This window comes from Ipomoea triloba, chromosome 4 (assembly GCF_003576645.1).
Source record: "Ipomoea triloba cultivar NCNSP0323 chromosome 4, ASM357664v1".
Taxonomy (NCBI): domain Eukaryota; kingdom Viridiplantae; phylum Streptophyta; class Magnoliopsida; order Solanales; family Convolvulaceae; genus Ipomoea; species Ipomoea triloba.
The window spans coordinates 20,272,028-20,275,199 of NC_044919.1; positions in this window are offsets into that span (position 1 = coordinate 20,272,028).

The following is a 3,172-nucleotide window of genomic DNA, read 5'->3' on the forward strand; positions in this document are numbered from 1 at the left end:
TATATATATATATATATATATATATATATATATATACCTTCACATATCCATACACATATAAGGTCACACCCACTTATACATATATAATATTCTCACATACCACTTACACGCATATAGTACCAAATATGTATATATATATGGTAATATAAATATATATACGATAGTGTATATATACACGGTATTAATGTATGTATATATAAATAATAATAATAATAATAATAATATGCGTATATATGTATTTCTACGGTATACATATATGTAAGTATATATATTAATCATGACAAGAATATCATCAATATAACTAAATGTATAGGGATGTATATATGTATATATATAATGTTATAACACATATACATGTATACTACATATATTCATCACAACATAATCGTATACTAGCTACTTCATATAATCATCCTCATCTCTACATATATTCATGATATACCACAATCACACCAATCTTTCATCTACTAAAATCTTTATATCCATACTTTATCAAGAAATTCATGAATATCATGGTGGAAAAAAGTTTTGGTGGACATAAAGATTACCTTATCTTCTTGAAAATCTCACTAACTTCCTCTAGATGCTCACTCTTCCACTTCCTTTGGTTCTTCTACACAATCCATAATTTATCCACAACATACATAATATTAGATCCTTGAGAACACTAACTATACTAAAATAATTAGTAAAATAGGATTTTCTTACCCAAAATTTTTCCTACACATCCTAGGAAGTATATAACATCCTAACCACATATTTTAAGAAAACTATACTTGGATTCAAGATCTAGGAAGAAAAATAAAGCTTTTGAACCGATTAGAATAGAAATTTACCGAATATTTGTGATCTTGATGAAGAAATTGGCTATGGAAACTCTTTGAACTCAAGGAAGAAGATGAAAATTTTTTTTTCCTCTCTTCCCCCCCCCTCCCCCCCTCTCTCTCTCTCTCTCTCTCTCACACGGAATTGCAGTGAAGAGGAATGGAAGAAATGAAATTCTTCTTCCCTTCTTAACATATATACATATATACGTAATATGATATAATAATAATAATAATACTAATAATAATAATAATAATAATGATAATAATATAATATGTGGAATGCTTATCCATCCATATATATAATAATAATATTAATAATAATAATAAAATATGGATGAAGAAATGTGGTAGAGAAAGTGACACTTGTCAAAATCTTGTGGTTCCAAAAATAAAAATCTTCCAACTTATCAGTTGTGGTCCAAACAGATAAAGTTTCGGTGGAAAATAATTTAAATAGGAAGAATTTTGAAACCAAAAATTTACCTCAGACTAAAACTCAAAATTGGGCCAGGTTCGGTACACCGCGAAATTTAGCGATGTACGATCAAAATAAATTTTCGCTGCTATAGGCTGATTTAATTAAATAGGAAATTCAAGAATAATAATATGGTGTCTAATAATCCATTTCCTAGGACAAACGGGTCCGAACACCAGCTTCCAAAAATTTTACGGTTCGTGACCGGTACGTACGATCGCAGCATATTGGGAATATTTGTTAAAATAATAATGTTAGGAAAATACGGGGTATTACACCAACACACCTTGTCCACACATTACTTAAACACTCATACGTGTCCAGTGTGTTGTGTATTGAGCGTGGCTTTAATGCCCTTAATTCTCTACGTTCTATGCCTGGCTTATGGAAGGTTTGTTATATCTACAAGTATATAAGCTAACCTTCCAGTGTTGAGAAAAATGCATCATTCATCATAACCTTCTTCTTTGCTACAAGTTTCTCTTTCGCTATACATCTGAGCTACATATATTTAACAAAAGGTTGTATCCTGCAACTCTATGTGTACTTGTCGGAAACATAAAGATTACCTTCGTCTAAATGTTTTTAAGGTAGTGTTCTAAACACGCCACAGAGTTCCTTTCCTCCCATTCCACGTTTTTCCCATTCTTAGCAAAGCCAACATTAAGACTGTACGTAACAGGTTCATCAACCTTATTCGTTCGTACACACACAGTCAAAATCTCAACAGAAAAAGTTAGGCAAGTATCTCTCCTTCATCTCTCTCTCTGCTATTCGGCTATCCTCACACGAAAGAAGAAGAAGACAGCCGGTAAGCTCTCCCAATTTTAATTATTATAACGTACGTAACCCTACTATTAAATTATCATTATTATAATTTTTATTATTATTACTAATTATCATTATATATATATACAACTTAAATATTTAAATTATAATTGATGACAAATGGAGACGATCACTCCCACTCACAATTAAAATGGGACAAATCAATATATACACTACACGCCACACACACTGCCACATATTTTATTTTATTTTTTCCAAAACCAAAACAATACTAGCAAGGTTTGAACTCTAGACCTCATACTCAACCTCTTATGAAAATTCTCACCACATAATATATATATTTAAATATATACAAATAACAATATATGGATTTAAAAATAATTTGTTGTTGCCCCATATTCAAACCAAAGACCTTCTATAAAAATCCCAAAGTTTAGTTCAGCAAGCCAGATAAACTCTTATGAATCATCTTCGAAATAAATATATATGTATATATATATACATATACGTTCGAAAATATATATTTTGTCATAAATAATAATTTCGAAAAATTCTTTTGTGTAACATAAAACATAAATATTTCAAAAATAATAATATTTTCTTTAAAATACTTACAAAATTTCAAGGTGTTACACCAGCCTCCCAAGAAAAGATTTTCATGGAGATTAAAATGGCAAGCAGACAGAGAGGAAAGAGATAAACTCAGAGCTTCTCAAAGTCAGCCTCTTCCAGGAGACACCTCTGACTGTCCACTCAACTTATCTTCAGAGGATGAGGAGGTTCCTCCTCAGCCAGTGTTTTCTGTCCCGGGTTTCTACTCTATTGGTTTAGCTCCACTTAGCCAGTCACAAGCTCCTCCATCACCAAATCTCTCACTCGGCCAAGGAAATTGGTCGAATATTCAAAGATGGTACAATGAGAATCATGCAGGAGAAAGAGGACTATACCCTCCACATGTTAACCCCAACCACAACGAGAACTATCTCAGGTACCTCGAGGAGTTGCCGGAAGAAAAAGAGGAAGAACATCATCTTTCCTCTATCCAGGAGAACGAACCAGTCGAGCCCAACTATGCTCCATG